This window comes from Chamaea fasciata, unplaced genomic scaffold (genome assembly GCF_029207755.1).
Source record: "Chamaea fasciata isolate MVZ Bird 193981 ecotype frontalis unplaced genomic scaffold, bChaFas1.0.hap1 SCAF_8, whole genome shotgun sequence".
Classification (NCBI taxonomy): Eukaryota; Metazoa; Chordata; class Aves; order Passeriformes; family Sylviidae; genus Chamaea; species Chamaea fasciata.
This window is the reverse complement of record NW_027094093.1, coordinates 30,873,870-30,892,591: the sequence shown is the minus strand read 5'-3', so window position 1 is coordinate 30,892,591 and position 18,722 is coordinate 30,873,870. Positions and strand designations below refer to the sequence as shown.

The 18,722-nt window shown below is 40.4% G+C and overlaps 1 long non-coding RNA gene across 1 annotated transcript; it reads right to left on the bottom strand.

The window, feature by feature from the left end:
* Positions 1-2,363: 2,363 nt before the first annotated feature.
* On the bottom strand, positions 2,364-18,465 carry LOC136293011 (uncharacterized). The gene is made up of 3 exons (XR_010722047.1): positions 18,408-18,465; positions 4,273-4,396; positions 2,364-2,862 (listed from the first exon to the last, which is right to left on the bottom strand). It is a non-coding gene; the product is annotated as an uncharacterized lncRNA (long non-coding RNA).
* Positions 18,466-18,722: the final 257 nt, after the last annotated feature.

Here is an 18,722-nt window from a genome sequence, read left to right as displayed (position 1 = left end):
ATTGACTTCTAAAACCTTTTTCTCTCCAGATGGATCAATAAAGTTTCCAATGGAAAATGCAGCTCATATCTCATTGCCATTGCTGCATTGCATTGACATCCACAGAGAGTGATCAGCGACACGGGGACCCTGCTGATCTCCTGAACTTCCCAGGATGTGTGCTAGAGGGAATAGTGTGGGTGTGGATGGATGCCTGGACATCAGGGACTACCGAAAACACAACATAAAAAAATTAACTAATACATAGCCCACATAGGAGAAAACAATGCCTTTTACACACATTTTATTAAGAAGTCCTGAGGATTCTTTTCTGAAAGTGGTTTCAAATGTTATCTGTGGATTTCTCTTTTCCTGCTTCCCAGTAATCAGCATTGATTGGCTGGGCTGTGTACAGTGTTGTGCATGCAAATTAGGTACAGGATTGTTGTTAGCACTGGAAAATCACCTGTCTTTAAGCTGCACTCTGTGGATGTAAATTTAGCCTGCTCATAAATGGAAAGCTTGAGAGGGGTACAAAATGCCCCTACAGCTACAGGTCAGAATATTAATCAATTTGAAATATATTTAGACTGGATGAGCTGGGATTAATAACATCTCAGAGATAATAGATCTTTCTTCTTTGGATAATTGATCCAGATTTTACTTTATTTCTGTTTTATAGCAGCATGATGGCCCCTGTGAAACCAATGGGAAGTTCTGAAGTTTCCTAGTGAACAGCTTTGCCCACATGTCAAGGTCCTTCACCTCAAGCAGTATTTGTGGTCCCAGATAAAAGGTGAGCAAAAGTAGTCCAGGGTGGGATTTTCAAAGGCTGGATCAGGGCATTGTCTCAGACTCAGGAAGCCGTTTTCTTCCCCCTGTGCACCTCAGGCTTAGGGAGCTCACCACTCATGGGCAGGGTTGCTCTTCATCACCACTTCAGCACTGCCAAATTCCCCACTGAACACCAACCTGGCTTCAGCAGGGAAGGCTAAGAGGGAGGCTACCTCTGAAATCCAGTGGTTACAGTGTCCTCCCGGGAAGAGGAGAACACATTAAACATTCCTTCACATGCAAAGGGAGATCTAAGCCACATTTCCTGGTGTGCACAGCTTGTGCATGAGGTCACAGCGCTCCTGCCCTCTCTTCTTCCTCAGCTGGAAAGTGAGGTCACATAGAAAGAGGAGGTCTCAGGCACCGGGTGGTACAAAGCACAGTGCAGCACTGTAGCTTTGCTGGCTCCTATGAATGAATCTGGACTGCAGCATTCCTGTCTCACTGTTGAAATCCAGCTCCACCATCTCCTCCTGTACTTTAGCTACATGCTTCTCACACACCTTGCTCTGACACTGGCCTTATCCCAAAAAAAGCCAGTGCACCTCCCTAAGCATGAATGCTGCTTGGGAGACACATTTTGAACTAAGACATTGGCTTAGCAGCCTTATAAAACCCTTCCCCAAATCCTTTTTTAGCTCTGAGTTCAAGACTAAAAGACACCCAAATTCTGTGTCCATCTAGGTCAGGCAGCACTTTAAAGAGCTTGCCTTATGGTCCCCTTTTACTGTGTTTAACTCTGCATCCCTGAACCTCCTGCAGGCACTGAGATATGCACTGGGATATCCATGTTAGCACAAGCTTTGCCATACCTGTGACTCAGTACTCTACAGGCGTCTACATGGATGCCTCCCATTGTTTTCAGCTGAGTCAGGAGTTTAAATACCTCTGAAAATGAGATTCTGTAAGTCCTCTTTTGCCTCAGCCAGTCAGGCTTTTGTTCCCTATGCTAGGAATTATCATTTTTTCTTACAAAAGGCTTACACTCAGACCTTACTGATGACCTAAATACAGGACTCCATTTTCTGAGAAGTGATTTTGAAATATGAGATAAATATGCCACAGCTCTTATGCAGCATGGTTTCCAACTTATTTTACTGCTGACTATCAGCCTAAAATGAGATTTTATACAACCCAACCTAAAAATGGAAGTTTATCATAGAACTGCTGATGGACTCTGCAATATGATATATGCCAATGCTTTTAAAATTCCTTACCTACAATTTAATTTTAAGAAAAGGAGCAGAGAATGAAACCTCACCACTAATACAGTCTCTTCACTGTGAAAAGATCTTAGGGTATTTCCATGCTTTACCCGAGGGTAATTCACCTTTCAGTTGCTAGCAAAAAAATTGCTATCTCCATAAAAAGAATTGCCTAAAGGAATTTGACAAAACTTGAACCATTCCATTAATGAGATTTTAATGAGCTCCCAGTAAAGATAAGGGAATTTCAGAAGGAATTTCTTTTTTATTTTGTTTTGTTTTGTTTTGTTTTGTTCCACAACTACAGTTGTATCACAATAGACTAAACACATCTCCACAAAAACATTTGTCATTCTTCCTGGTTTTACAGTAGGGTTAAATTAGACCTAATGCTTCTTGTTCCAATTTTTTAGTGCTAGTTATAAAAACACCTTTATGCTTTCCTCTCAGCAGCAGAAACCTTGTTATTCCAAACACTGAAAGTTGACCAACTGGATCCATCTTCCAGGCCATGTTTTGCTACTCCTGGCAAAATAACCTCAGTGCAGAATTTCTTTCCTCTAACATTGCATTTAGTTACAACACTTCAGCCTTTTGTCCCAGAAACAAAAAGGGATCAAGAGTCTTATCTCAGAAATTTCAGGTAATACTCGTGATCTAGCTTTTTCTGAGGTTACCTTCAGGTCATTACCAGTATGTTGGGAATTTCCTTATGTATGAACTCCTCTGGATGTTTATTCTGCACCATGCAGATCCCCTTTCCATAGGATCCTACTTTCCAGTTGTATGTCAATTGCTGCCATTGCACCAGCATTCCTCTTCTCCAGCTCATTGTCTGCAGCCCCTGTACGCAGGAAGGAAGATGGGATTGTGTGGGATTGGGCAGCTGTTTTGGCATTTCCCAACACAATAACACAAAGATCTTACTTGTCAGCTATTACAGCCCCCTTAAAAATACAATGAGAATCTCAACAGTCACCTCATTTTCAGCACAAAAAGAAACAATATTTATAATATTTTAAAATTAATGGAAAAGGAGAAAGAAATGTTTATTGAATCTAGGCTATTTTTGACAGTTACAGATTTTACATACTATTAATCCCAGATCCTCTCATCTTCAGCCATAACAAATTTTTTGAGCAAATAAATAAACATTACCACAGAAGTAGAAGAGTGCCACATAATTACACTCATAATTTGTGAGGAAATTAAATTGTTGTGATCACTGACAGGAAATTGAAAGTGTGTAAAACAATATTGAAAACAATACACAATACAGTATTTGTTCAGAATAAATATAAAAGTAAAAGCCAAAACCAAGCAAGAATAACATTTCTCTTTGAACTCCTGAATTGTTTGTTTCAATTAGAAAGTAACAGGCAGACAGAGCAGAAGCTGACCACCTCAGAGAGATCAGAAAGGACTTCTTCAGATCTCCTTGGAGAACATTTGCAATTGCAAATCAGATCATGCAACAGTAACAGCAGTAACAGTAGGACAGTAACAGAAGGAGCAGTAACAGAAACCTTCTTCAGCCTGACTCTAATCCACCTCTGTGACACTAGTGAAGATAATTTAGGTATCCTGGTTTAATAACCTCTTTCGCAAAAAACAAAAAAAAAACAAAAAAAAAAAAAAAAAAAAAAACCAAAAAAAAAAACCAACAATAAAGAAGGTTTAACTACTAATTTTTATGAAGTATCTTAATATTTAGTTTTCAGTTAAGTTTAGAAATTGGGCACATGTCATTTCCTTCATTTTACCAAAGGCTACAGCACAAGAGCAGCAAGTGTTAGCTTGGGAGGGTTGGCAGCAGAGCTGGAACAGCAGTGCTCAGCTCAGAGTGATATTCTGTGGTCCCCTGGTCCAAAAGGCCATCAGAAAACAGAGGCACCACTGATCACCAGTTTGTCCAGAGGTGCTATTTGTACCTCTGAAAGCACTCCTGACCAGCTCATCTGGAGGGCACACAGTGAGGAACCAGAGAAAACCATAAACCGCTTTCACTGTATGTTCATTTTCCCTTTATATTAATGGATGGATGCACCCTCTTCACCATTCTCCACCTCAACCAGTGTATGTGCATTACTCGAAGTCCCAATAAAATCCAAGTGTGGTTATAATTTTTCATAAACTATATAAACCCAGCTCCTTTTTGAGATGACACTTTGTTTCAGTGTTTGGTTTCTCCACTCCCACACACGTTTCAGTAGCCTAAAATGGCACAGGGACTCTGTTGAGCATGATTTATTACCTTGATTTATTGAACTGAGCAATGACAGAGCTCCCGCTTGACAAGTTTTCCTTTCTTCATGGTAAGTAATTAGCCTTCATATTGCCAAAGGGCCCTTCAGCTGCCCTGTCAATGCTGCTCCAACCTAATGAAAATACATCATCTTATCACAGTAAGACATTTACATTATTCACATGCTGCTTTCCAGTAGCCTCTCATTAGCTCCAGCCTGCTTAACTTTGTTGGTTTACTTGTTGCAGCAAAACAAAAAATATGATGCTCACGGAGGAAAGGAATCACCCAGCTGCAACTTTGCCTCTCTGCCGGGTTAAAATGAGGTCTTCTGACACCCCCATGCCAAGGATTATGAAGAAAGAACGTGAGGATATACACCCCAGCACATATTCCTGGCTATATATTTTCTTTTTAGCCTTCACAGAGCTGCATCCTGTCATTAGGCACAGTCACAAATAACAGGTAGCGTTATAATCCACACTTCATCACAGTCATAATCCCTCTCCTACCTCTTCCTCCTGACAGGTGGTTTACAGCTCTCTGATCCCGATACCGACCTCATCTCCTGCCAAGCTGCCAGTGCTCTAGCAGCGAACAAAATCTATAACCACATCCCTGCCTCTTCTCTAACTGCCTGGGGGGAGGATAAATGTCAGTTCAACAGCCCTGCTAACTCTTTCAGGCTGGGCCCAAGCCCTGCAGGCAGACAGTCCAGCTGGGGAGGAAGAAGAGCAGTGAGGGCATGTGCCAGGTTTATACTGAGGAACGTGGTCTGCTGAGCACTCCCATAAAATCACACAAACAGTGCTGCCCCTGGAGATTTGCAAAGTACCTCAGAACCTTAGCACACATCACACACAGACCTGCCCAAATAACTTTAACAAAGCCAGTGCAGCTGCCAAGAGCAATTCTGTCCAGCAGCTAGATCTTCAAGGCTGTACCAGACCACCTTGGACCCCAGGTTAGGAAGACAGATTGTGCAAGAAAAATCACGTGGTGAGAGTGAACAGACAAGCTGCCACAAAATATAAATTCAGCCAGGCTCTCTTATAAACAAATCATGATAGATATTTTCTGAAATATTTTAGCATTCCAATCCACAAATTAAGATTTTAAGTTGCTTTTCCACCTTGCAATTATTTTGTTCCTGTTTCTGGGAGAGGGAACTCTTCGACATCCACATAAAACTGGTCTGTCTCTAGATTGGGAGTCTAGACTGCCAGAGAGAGAAATTAGAAAGCAAGGCATCATTATGAAAAAAAACTAATTTCTTCATCTGGAATGGATAATGAAGAAATATGAATTTTACCTTGTAGACTTCAAAGCTATCAGTGAATTGTTTCATCTATAGCGAGCATTTTCAGTCTGCAAGTATTAAAAAGAAAGATGGCTCCTACCAGGAGACAAGCACCTGGCAAAGATATATCTACAGAAAGTTGCTTCCTTTGCAGAAGCTACCTAAGGGCCAGTGGAGTATTTAGAGAGTTTACATTCAAGAAGAAGCCAGCTTCCACCTGGACTGCCAGAGCCTTGCTTTGGTTATGCCAGGTAACAGTCTAACCCTAGGTGAATGCAAAAGGGTAAATAGGGAATAAAGCCCCCACAGCTCTGCTAATCTGTTGCTTGTGGCGTTCCTCAGACCTTGCCTTCTCCAGGACACATAAAAGAGAGAAAAGCCAATCTCAGCATCCTCTGCTTAATCCTAACAGACGAGGATATTGAGGAAGATGTGAAGCACATTCTCAGTCTCTGCACTCCCACTGGACTGCACACCTGAGAAATACAACTAGAAATATTCATGAACTGGGCATATCACTCCCAGCAAGTGAGAGACAACAGATAAAAACAGTGTTCTCTAAATCCCACATTCTTCCCCCCAGATCCTTTGGGGGATGATAAAGACACATCTAACTCCAAGTTCTGGTTTTCTGCTTCTGCCTTTTACTATCTGTAGAAGGAATGCCTCATCATCAGTCTACTACTTACTCTTTTGTTTTATTTCAGCTTTCAGGACAAAAAATTCCCTGATGTAAAACAACTGTCCAGTAGAGCAAAGCCCAAAATGGATGTGGTCTTCTGTTTGCTTGTGTTTATTTTTGCTGCTATTGCCTTTGATACTAACACTCTATCTTTCTTTCAGTCTTCGAAGCACTTTGGAACACTTTCCACTACCCACTTAAGAAATATGAGATACTCATAAAACATTACTTGGGAGTAACAAAAATTGAGGTTTCCTACAGCCATGTAGTCTGACCCAAAAAAAAAAAAAAAAAAAAAAAAAAAAAAAAAAAAAAAAAAGCTTGATTAAATTCATGCTATATATTTTAAGTGTTGCTGTTCCAACTGTGAGCAACAAGATACTTCATCTTGAGCTTGCTTTTCAAGGCAATGCCTAAGGAGGGTCTTTAGTCATAGTTCCTTGCTCATTTCAGAAGTTTCCCCATGCCAGTGCTATTATGCATAAGCATCCTTGGAAGCTGTGGCAGAAAGCAGATATTGGGCTTCTGCTATTAAGGCCAAAGGCTGCAGATAAATAAGGTTGTGGGGACCCAAGGGAACACGCTGTATTCCTTCTAATTGCTTTTTTCATTTTCAATCTGAATGTACAGTGACAAAAGCCTACTGAAATTTCAGGGTAGGGGAAGGAAGAAGGGTGAGAACAGAAAAGTAATCAGTTTTTCAAGTTTTCTTATGCCCTAAGGGAGATTCAGTGTGAAGTCTTGAAAGTCAAAAAGTAGGTCCTGCTTTTCCATCCGAATGATCAGAAAAAAAGAAATATGTTAAATTTGCCTGATAATTAAAACCTAAATGTAAAAATGAAAAAAGCAAAAGCTGAGAGTTGGGAGAAAACTAAACTACATTCGTAAGGATTTTAATGACAAAAGGAAGTCCACCTTCTTTTCTTTCCTTTGACCTACTTATTATCAATTTCATTGAAACCTTGCTGTAGGTCATGTAAGCTCCAATGTCTCTCCTTTAAGCAGTAGGGAGCTTTCTTGTAGGCTGAAGGCTGTATGGCAGATAAAAAGGCTCCCCAAGATGTGGGGGCTTTTCAATCTCATTGACCCCCTTTTGTCTCCCTATTCTGCATTTCCTTATGAGGCTTTGTTATATTTCTGCCCACTCTGGAATTCTCATTCCTCCACCTTTTTTTTTTAGTTGTTGTTGGGTTTTTTTTCCACTGGCATTTTTCTTTCCTTTCTCTTTTCTTTTATGAGAAATCTCCCTAATATTTTATTACTTCTCCTTTGGTCACATCTTCTTTCCTCAGCTCCCTGTGGTGAGGGGATGCTGTCACTCCCTTATTGCATGTAACCCATCCAAGCAATGCTGGCATTTCCCTTCTCAAAGTACATTCCACTGCACAGCTCAAAGGCAGAGCTGTTTGCAACAGCCCTGGATCTGGTTTTCTCACAAAACTCCCAAGTCCTTCGTAACTGCAAAGAGGTGTCCTCAGAGGTGACAATTCACATGCAGACAGCTCATCTCTGAAAAGCTTTTTGTACTCACCTTGAAGAACTGGTGACAGCAGGGGGAAAAGCTGTGTATCAGGGATTTCTTCCCTGGTTTGAATATGGTTCAGTATCTCTGAAACTACAGGCCAGTTTGCAAAGGTTGGGTGCAGCCAACACGGGAAGTGCAGGTACAGATGCCAGCTTGAAGGCAGTGGCAGGGCAGAAGATGATCTATTGTTAGACCTTGACAAGCTGCCACCAAGTCCTACAAGCTGCTGAGTTAATGAGTCATGAGAACAGGACTGGAACGAAGACGTCCCTCAGGATAAAACCGATGTCCTTCAGGGACTAAACCAGAGGTCTTGGAGAGAGGCTGGGTCAAGAGGAGTTGCAGTTAATCAGTATCACCTCTTCGTGCTGCCAAGCACCCACAAATCCCTTTCATTGTGAGTTACAACTGTGTACCTCAGAGACCTTTACAATACACCTTTCTCCAGCATCCTCAAGCAAAACAGATTCCTCCATGGAGCCCTTAACCATAATTTTCAGCTCACCAGTGTGTTACAATCCTTTGTGTAACTCATGTGAGGCAAAGTAATACAGAGACTCTGCTTGCTGCAACAAAGTAAACACTAACTGTTCTTTTTAATTCATGTAAGGCTTATGCACATCCAATGTGTTCTTACAGCATTACCAAGTAAACGAATATTCTGCTTTTCCCTGCTTCTTTTGGTCTTGCAGAGTTCCTCCTCTTTATGTGAATTGGGAAGACTAAACTAGACACAACTGAGGGTAAAAATAATCACCAATGTTTTAAACTTTTTAGCAGTGTTTTTCAACATTTTCCTTAAATTTTTCCTGTTTAAAACTTAAAGAAAAAAAAATAGAGGGTCTTGGGGGATGGCAATGTCACAGGCATGATCCAAAACTAGTGGCTTTGATGCTTTTGAGATGCACACTTCTCTAGGCCATGCACCCCAGTGAAGGAGTCTCACAAAATGCAATAGAAAAGATTTCTGCCTTCTATTCCTGCACTCTCACACATAGGGACAACCCAAGAGCTGTGAAAAACAGAACATAACCAGAGTGGAACATCATAAGGGCTTCAAGAAATTACTTCTGATATCCTTTTCTCATCACTTTTTCACATCTTGATTAAATGTCCAGTGTGTAAGAGGTTGCAGGAACCATATACAACAAACATTTTTTATCATATGAAGAGAGATAGCAGTAAAACTGCCAAATATCATATATCCAAAACACCAATCAGAAGAGTTAATAGAAAACTCACTTCAGTAGACACAACTCTCTTATCTACCTCTCAGACCTGTCACAGAAAGTGTATTAGCAGAGTAAAAATGTGACTCTAGCTGGATGACATTACTTGTAATGCTAATGTGATTATGAGAATAATAAATTGGGGGGTATAACCTACCTTCTTTTTCTTTCAATATATTTGTTCAATCACAGAAATTCCATTAGAAAATAAGAAAACTGGGGCGAGGATGCATCTCTGCAGTGCTTGGGTCACAAAGCAGGAAAATGATGATAACGTGACAGGCCTTTTTTTAAAAATCAAATATTAGAGATGCCATCACAGAGCTGCTAAAAAGTATACAAGACATAGTGCAGCCAAATAATGTATCTAATCTGCATGGATAATGTCCATTTAATGTATATGCTAAGAGTCCCTATTTGAAATGGCTGATATTAAATCCTTACAAGAGTCAACCCAGAAATTTCTGTGCCTGAATCTCCACACGGAGTGGAAGTTAATCACAGTCAAAACAAAGATGGGTGAAAGTGGAAAAGACAGAAAGGGAACTTGAATACCACTTATAAGTTTAAAAGTTCTGCTACAGAAGGGAAAAAAAGCATAATCCCAGTGCTCTAAACCCTGAGGTCAGTATTCCTCCCAGAAGCACAAAAGGCAGGTAAGTGCCCCCTGATGCACTCTAACCCCTGTGATCTGTTACATGTAAACCCTTGTTGAGCTGTTTCCACAGCTATTGATGATCCTCATATCCAACTAAGAATTTTGGCATTACAGATGCCAGCCCAACATTTAAGAAGAAGAAAAAGATACACTAATAATACAGCACTGGATAAGAGTGTTTTAAAGGGGTTTTTCCATTTCAAAAAGATCAGCTAAACTTTTTCACACCTTCTAATAAGAGTCTCCTATGTATTCAAAGAATACAAATTGAACTAGAGGAAATATTATACAAATTTTTAATAATTTATTAAAATAAATCATAATTACTGTAATATAATCTGTTGATTCTGGTTATCTGTTACAATGAGATGAAAGAACAAATAATAAAGGTATTTTAATTAAATGTTTCTTCACGATAATAATCCTATCAGTAATCATTTCATAACAAATGCAAGGCAACCATGTTATTCTAGAAGCAAGCCTGGGAAACAATTACATCCTTAAATAAAACTCAAAAACGCCTTATCCTTTTCTTGTTGCTGGAAGGTGAGAAAACACATAAAAAATGCACAAAGGTACATCTGCTCCAGTGCAGCCCCAAAGACTCCTGCTTTTTGCAGGTCATTTTAATGACACGTTTGTGTGTCAAATCTAAAATGGCAATGCTTTGAGGTGCCAAGAGGGAAAAGAGAAGTAATACTGGAAGTAAAAAAAACAGGGCTCATAGGGACATGTCAATTTATAATTTACAAAGCAAATTTGGGGGTTTATTCTCTGATAAGCACTTCAGCTATGAACTTTGGAGTGTCATTTTAAGACACATCTGAAGAAAGACTTTGGTTGCACAGCCTTAATTTCCATTTGAGCAATGCAAATCCACATTATAGTCCTGAGTAGCACCATGCAGGTGACACTCCACAGACTCTAGACCTTTGTTTCCCTGTCCTGTGTGCTCTCTTCTCCACCTGTTGAACTCTGATAGGAAGTGTCATGCCTTTGATGGGGACAGTAGATATCTGGTTGAGCTTAGGTCACAATGTCCTGGATGAAGTGATGAGCAGTAACTTTAAATCCAGTCCACTCAGTGGCAAAGCTAAGCTACACTCTTGGGACAGCACTGTTGGGACCCAGGCTTTAGGAACGAAATTCCAGGTTGATGCAAACACAGCCCCATCATCACAGAAGGAAGAGCTGGAAACTGAACTACTACAGGAATGTGACCTCTAGAAATTGATGGGCCCTGACAACATCCACTGAGGTTGTTAAGAGAGTGATTGCTGTCGTTGTGAGGCCATTCTCCATAATCTTTGAGAAGTAATGAATGGGTAAAAAAAGAAACTGTTGTTGTTTTATTGCCATGCTCCATGCAGCCATTCATGCAGAGACAAACATTGCTTTATGGACTTCAGTAGCCACAGGACAGTTTAAGACACTGAAGGAAACAGTTTTAGAAAGGCAGAAGCAATGGGTCCACAGGGAAAAAGCGTTGAAATATGATCCTCAGTTTTTGTTCAGCTACAGCTGCCCTTCCTTTTAGCTGGGCCACAAGGTGTATGTGAAACATTGACAGACAGAAGGGGACTGTGTGTGCATGGGCAGCTAATGTGGAAGACCTTGGCCTTTAAGATTGTTTAGATGGATAATCTTCAAAGGGTGGAACGCAAAAAATTCCCAGCAACATAATAGGTGCAGTTAATTAAGAAGATAAAAAATAGAAATAGTGTAGAGAAAGAAGAAAAAAATACAGAAGAAAGAATACAGGATATTAATCCATGCCTGGCCTGTAACAAACAGAAGGAACCCCATCAAAAAAGTTTAACTTCAGTAGAAAAAAAACAACTCAAAACCAACCAACTTTAAATACAAGTTTAAAAAGGAAGAAGCAGAAAAGAAATGGCAATTTCACCTTCAGATAAAAGCTACTAAGAGAAAAAGAAAGTACAGAATGTAAAAGAGTATTTTCTTTAAAAAAATATTTTACATATTTCAGTTCTTGTGTTCCCCTTGGGGTTTGCATATTTCAGTCACACGGTTATCCAATTAAAACGAAAACTCTGCATTATCCTTTGGGCGAGGACAGCTGCCAGCTGCTAAGTTTTATAAAGTCTTTAATCTTGTCCATAAATATTTAACAAGAATTGGTTGGTACACAAGCCAAAGTAAAGTAAGAAATCAAAGGCATGAGCTCTGCAATAACCTCTGTATTGTCTGAATGGAGATGAACTACTTGAACAAAATTATGACTTTTCCCTTTTTAAGTTTAAAATTATTATTAAAATGCATTCAGGCAATTTTTCTGATCATTTCCTCATTTTCTCCTCCTGGTGTAACATAAAAAAAGAAATGAAGAACTAAACATTTCAAAACCCAGATAAATATCTCTTTTCCAAAGAGAGTTTACAGCACAACAAAGTACCAATCTCTGCCATTTTATCCCATCTGCTTTAGGTGTTAATTAGCTGTTTCTCAAGCACAGCTTTCAATAAAGGGTGACATCTTCTCATGATGCAGGTGCAATGAGTCTGCAGGTGTAGCCCACACCAGGTCTCTGCATCACCAGCACACCCTGGCACGGGGGATGCTGTGTAAAGCCCACGGCAGCTGCAGCAGTGCTCACAGCCTTCTCATTTTCACTGAGGTTTACCAGTTTGACCACCAGGCTGGCAGCCTAAGCCACATCCAGGTGCAAGAAGGAGCTCTGTGATCTCTGTGTTTCCATGAACTATGAGCACAGAAATGTACCTGGGAGGAGGGAGCCTCCAAAGGCACATGTTCGAGGAAAACAGTGATGCGGCAGCCCCACGCCAAGCCAGGGAAAATTGGCAGCCCTTGCTCGAACATAGAATATTCCAACAAGTGCTGAGCTGAGGAACTTGACCATTCACATTTTTAAGGCTGCATGCCTTACATAGCCTCATTTTCCCAAGAGGCAGAGGAATATTCCTGTTGGCTACAAGGAAATGGTGTCCAGTGCTCCCTGGCAGGCGCAGACCTCCACCCCAGTGTTTTGTCCACCAAACCTCACTGCCATGACCTGGACTATCAGCTCCCCAGGATTTTACGAGGGAGAACAGACAACATAAGGAACAACGATGAAACAGCACCTTCCAAGTCCTCTCTACCAGTGATGGACAATCCATGCCCAAGACAGAAGTGCTGACTCACACTTGTAGGTCTCTTTTCTCCAAATATTTGCAAACAGAGTCATATATTTTTTTATCTAAGCAGACTTAGCCTGATTCCACCCTCACCTCAAGGAATTATTGTAGTTCAATTTTTGCTTGGATTAAATATATACTGCTAAGTATAATAAAATTGAGAAAAGGTCCTTTATCACAGCCTTCAAAAAAATAACCATTAGAGTGACCGATTTCTTGCCCATTCAAGTGTTGGGTCTATAGAAACTCAGAATTGAGAAACAGCACAGTGAGCAGTCTCAGTCCAACAGAAAATATGCAACAACAAGCACTGCTCCTAATCCTATTGGTTTGAGAGTAGCTCTTCAGATATCACACTATTTCAATGGGCAGAATATTGAAAACTAGAAGCACAAGTTCTCCAAGCACAGGCTACTGAAGAAGAGGATCACCCAGATGACCTTATGGCTCTATTTCTGTGCCAAAATCAGATGTCTGTCAACTGTACCCAGCTCAGGTGAGTCAGAGAGATGCTCTTAAACTGATTGTTCTTTACTAAGGCAGCTGCAGAAGATAAAAAAAAAATAATAATAATTTTAATTTCCATAAAGACTGTATCACCTAAAATAAAATAACCCTCGGTGTCAGAAAGCCACCCTTGATGTAAACAGTTAGATATTGGAACTGCACTCAGAAAACCACAGCTGCATCTGTCATAAATTGGCTATAAGGCACTCCCTGGCACAATGGAGCAAAGCATGCACTAGAGCTTAATCCTCCTGCTTTCAGAATCAATAGAAATTTTCTTCTCAATTTAGCAGGATGGGATGAAAACACTAGAATCAGCTTCACAGAAACGGCAGAATGAATTGTGAGGAATGCTGGTGATGAAATTAAATGAAAGGGGTCATTTCCAAGACCTTTGTGAGTGGCAGGTGCTGTTCAGAACTTTGCATTTCCAGTTTTAATCTGAAACCTGAATATAAAGAAGCCTGACTTTTCAAAACAAGCTCTTTGACCATGCTGTTTAGGTGGAAGGCTGGGAGGAAGGCAAGCAAAAGAAAAGGGTTGTTGTGAGATTTCTGGAAATTAAAGCCTTGATATATTCAAAACCACCAGTCATTAATGAAAAAATATGACTCATTCTCCCATCTCTGTCACTGATGAGTCAAGAAAGCTTGAAAAATTATGGTTGGAAATACAGGTGACTGCAAGTCTCTCTGAAGTTAATGAAGGCTGCAGAGACTAAGCACAGTGGGAAAAGTCAGGTTATTAATATCCCTGCACCAAAATTTCACATATTTAGAAGTAATTCTGAGTCAGTATTGACTTACCTTCTTCAAGTAATTAAAATAAGGCCTTCAAAACAAATCAATGAAAAAAATTCTTTAATTCTTCTGAAGACAGACTCAGTGTACAAAGCCTATGGCATATCCCACCCAATCTGTGATTAAAATGCTATTTGAACTTTTGAGTCCTTCACAGGACTGTGAATAATTGAACAAAGGAATTCACTGCTATGGTCAAGGTGAGCAGAACTTGATAAATATTTTCACGGAAGAACTTATCCTCATAAGAAAATTTCATAGCAGAGATTCATCTCTGACATGTATTAATTATAGATGAGGGAGCTCAATGCAAAGATAAGCTAGGCTGAGTAGGTACCAGGGAAGACTCAGACAATTTGCACTTATTCTATGGAGCAAACCCACTTTGGTCAATGGAGGGCTCCTCAGGCTTACAAGACCTTAGGGCAGAGCTAATTATAAAGTTCAGACAGAGCAGCAAGAAGTGATGACCTTGACAATTCCTCTGCTGGAGAAAACAATCCAGGGGATACCCGTGGAAGGCTGAACATAATCAACCTAAGGTGAAACACATCAAAACTGAGGGAGGCCGTATGAAAATCATTGATATCTGGGTGAAAAGAGCAGGGGTAAGCAGGAGGCAGTCCCATACTTGCAGTGAGGGGCAGACAAAAGCAGGAAGTTACTTCTTTTTTTCTATTCAATGAAAAACTTTTCTTCAGCAGAAGCACAGTTTGTGTGCCGAAGGGCAGCGTGACTAACTGAGCCTGAATTCACTGCACAGAGCAGTAAATACTGCTGGATGAAGCCATGGCTCTGACAGCAATGCTGTGAGTGGATGAAAAGGTGCAGTTCAGCCGTACAGGCTGCTAGGGACATAGGGTGGCTGCGAGCTGAATCGTGCCCCACAGCTACTGCGGGACAGGGAGGAGACAGGGAGCGTTTCCTCTCCAAGGTGCTGAACTGCCCAGCACAGCAACATCTGTCTGCCAGAAGAGAGGCACAGACACCCCCTCTCCCATTCTGGATCTCCCCTGTAGACAGTAGAGAAAAGACCTGGTACAAGATATAAACAACTTGAAGTGCAGGACATATTGGAATTCTATTTTCACCTGATGGTACATTGGAAAAGATTGCAATTAAGCAAATGGGAACTTCTAAAGCAGCACCAACTCCCTTTAACTGATACTATTACTTTAACTGATTCCTTCAGCAAATAGCCAGCAATTGCCTTCATTTTCTACCTTCCTTCCCCACAACAGTAATCGAATCCTTGTTAACAATTTTCAGGAGGAAATCTGAACTAACTAATCTCTGATAAAGCGCCTCTGCTCACAGCTGTGCAAGCCGCTTTCTGAGAGAGAGACATATTAAGCCTTGAAATTCTTCCATTTACTATCCTCATGCCAATGAGAAAATGGAACATTTTAATTGGCTTTTGAAAGAGTGTTTGCAAACTGCTGACCTAGAAGGAAAGCCCTGCAAATCATTTGCCATAGATTTCTTACACGACTAGCGAGAAATCTGCCAGGAAGCAAAACAGCCACAGTCACAGCGAGTGAGTAGCGCATAAAGATCAAGGTAAACACTGTTTTTCATAAGCCTCAGCCAGAGCTAAACGTAGCTTTGATTCAGCAGCAACTGAAGCATTTTGCACCACAGTGTCATGCACACCATTTAAGCTTTCCTTGAAAAGGGAAAACCCAGGAAAACCCAGGGAAACAGGAAAAATATAAACAGATACAGATGATCTGGTTTATAGTGTTTACCTCTCAGGTAGAAATTCAAGTTGCTTAAGCAACTATCTACTTGTTCTCTAATTTGGAAGAACTCTACACACATTATCATAGAACGTAGGAATAGAGTGGATACTCTCATCTCATTCTGATAAGAATTGATTCAGCATAATTCTACTGCCTTGAACTGATCAGAGCAGCACACCACCATTAGGCAGCACATATAGATCTGCTCTAATGTGAACTTTCTGTAATAAATGATTTGGATTTCATTCTAAAACTACATTTCTGAAAATGAAATGTGCTACTAAGCTCAGAGATGTTTACAGCTGCAGAGGAACACACACCAGTTATCAGTAAGGTAAAGAATGGAATGATACAAGCCACACTCTTGCACTTCCAGACCAGCGGATTACACTTTGGGTTATCTTGACAGGCTGGTTTGCAATACATATTTTGGGCAGAGCATACTTGTGACTTAGAGTGATGGTTCCCTACTACTCAGCCCTGATGAGACACATCTGGAGTCCTGTGTCCAGCTCTGGATTCTCCAGACACAGACATGTGATGCCCTGAATCTGCGATAGAGTGATCCAGCAAATCATCACAAAGACCACTGAGGGTTTCTAGATACAAGGAGAAGCTGAGAGACCTGAGCCCGTTCAGGCTGGAGAAAGAAATGCGCAGGGTGGTCTCAGAAATGCATCGTAATACCTGATGGGAGAGTAAAGACAATGGACTCAGACTCTTCTCAGCAGTGCCCAGTGATCAGACAAGAGGCAATGGCCACAAACTGAAATACAAATACATCTATAAATAAGAGAAAACTTTTTTCACAGGATCCTCAGCAATCTGCTTTAGCTGTGTCTGCCTTCAGAAGGGCAGCTGGATTCGGTTATTTCCTGAGCTGCCTTCCACCATCAACCATTCTGGGATTATGGAATTTACCGTTTTGGTTAATTGTCTACACATCTTTCAGGGAGGTAGCTCAACGAAATTGTGAGATGTCTATTATTTAATTTAAGAAATGTGTGTATGCCACTAGGCAGAACACATTTGATGCTGTGTTTGACAGCTGCAGTCAGGGAAATGGTTTTGAAGCATGCTTTATGTTGCAGTGTATTAGTGTGACTGCTCCTACTGTCTAGGGACTGTTATTAGACAGAAGTACCTGAAAAAATGGATGCCATTTCTCTTTCCAAAGTAATGTGTCTATGAAAGAGTTCAGCCTCTTTGGCAATGCACAAAGAAACTGTAACTCATATTTTATATATTTTAAAGCTTCCATAATTCAAAGATACCAGCACTTGCATGTTATTGATTATACTTACAGCTCCTGAGTTCTGGGACTTGTTTCTTAGAGCCAAGGATCACCTTTTTTTCCCTCTAATACATTCATATTTTTCATTGAAGAGCTGCTTCACCCACAGGCAAATACTTATTTTCAGTTGCTCTCTGCCTCTGGTATTCCTCTTAGCTTTAGTACAATCTCAACAGCAACTCTGCACTGATTGATCTTACTTAAATATAGTGTATATATGTCTCAAATAGCACAAATATTGAATTACAAAATGCCACCTTCCATTCTGGTATTTCTCTGCCTTGGTTTCCTTTCTGAACCTGCTAGTCTCATCTCTAAACTTTTTTGGATCAAGAAGCACTTCAACTAAAGCATGCAGGTGGACAGAAATAGCAGGAAATATGAGCAACAAATCTCTCTCACTGCATGCTGAAGGAAGGTCTTGGCTTCTCTCTGCATGTGCATCTTCAGAAAACAGATTGAGATGATTGAACACAGGAAGACTTTGCCATGGTGAGGAGGGAATATAATCAGGCAGGACTTGAATAAATATATTAAAAAAACAAACTAAAATGAAAAAAGTTCCATTTTCTCTCGAAAATTCAATATCATGACTAGCCTTCTCTATCGACCTCCTCCCTGTCAGAAGTATTAAATGCTGATATGATGCCAACTTAGCTGTTCAATAGTGAGGGGCTTGGGCATGGTGTGGTCTCATCAGCATTCAGTAGAACTACAGCACTGTGCAGCAGGGATGAGAGAGGAAGGGGGAGGGAGAGGAGACAGAAGGAAAAAAGGATTAGGACAAATATTATTTCTTAAATTACACAGTAGGTTTTCATGTTAATGAATATCCCCTTGCAGACTTCATGCTAAGTAAAGAAATTGGCTTAGAAAATACCAAAGACACAAGCATGATTATTTTTGGTGGTTATGCTTTGGCAGGAATTTTGGCAGCCTAATTCCACACAGACATATAAACATATCCTTCATTCTGTAAACAAGCCTCAATTACAGCCAGAACAACTTCTACTATTTTTCTCTTGTCTCTCTGCTCCTCAGACAACACCAGCTTTTCTTGAGTGAAAAACACAATCCAAGGTCTTAACAACACCCCAGAGCCAAACCTTTTGTTTTGGTGCTATCAGATTTTTTAAAATATATTTGTACTATGTATTTTTTTGAGGATTATATGTATCTATTTTCACCCATAAAGCTTTTTCAACTGGGCCAAAAAATCGGTAGTTTATGCCTTTAATGAAACACTAACCTTTTCAAGCAAAAATCCACCTTGCTTAGCACGGTGCCTGGACTGTCACCATGAACAATCCCATAGAGAACTTTCAACCTATTTCCTGCTGCTCTTCTGGCATTAATATTATCTAGGGCCTTCCCACTCCCATCCTAATCAGCTGTGCTGGCTGCTGGGGTAGAATGCAGTCACAATCCTAGCTCCACCTCCACAAAGTCACAGAAAATTTGGTTGGTGGGATTAACAGTATAATTTCTTGTTAAGGATTTATGGGAAGTGCATTCACTGCAGAAGAAAGCAGAGAGATGGAACTGTGATGAAGATACGGGTTTA